This window comes from Myotis davidii, unplaced genomic scaffold (assembly GCF_000327345.1).
Source record: "Myotis davidii unplaced genomic scaffold, ASM32734v1 scaffold599, whole genome shotgun sequence".
NCBI classification, from domain to species: Eukaryota; Metazoa; Chordata; class Mammalia; order Chiroptera; family Vespertilionidae; genus Myotis; species Myotis davidii.
The window spans coordinates 646,461-646,669 of record NW_006290772.1 but is presented as its reverse complement, the minus strand read 5'-3'; the positions used below and the strand labels follow the sequence as shown (position 1 = coordinate 646,669).

The 209-nt window shown below is 70.3% G+C and overlaps 1 protein-coding gene across 1 annotated transcript in view; it reads right to left on the bottom strand.

Moving 5' to 3' along the window:
- MSRB1 (methionine sulfoxide reductase B1) overlaps positions 1 to 209 on the bottom strand; it is a 13,100-nt gene that overhangs the window by 4,404 nt on the left and 8,487 nt on the right. The gene's annotated exons all lie outside the window — the stretch shown is intronic.

Here is a 209-nt window from a genome sequence, read left to right as displayed (position 1 = left end):
CCCGAAGAAGCTGCAGAACGACATGGCGCCGACCGGACCGCTGCACGACCGTCGCTCGCTTCACTTAGGTCTAAGGCCACCGACCGCAAGCCTGCACCCAGCCCCGGGCCCGCGGCCCCGCCCCCTCCAGGAGACCAATCACGTCCAGGGACGCCGCGAGGCCCGCCTCCAGAGGATCCGCCCCTTCCCGGGAACCAATCGGACCAGAG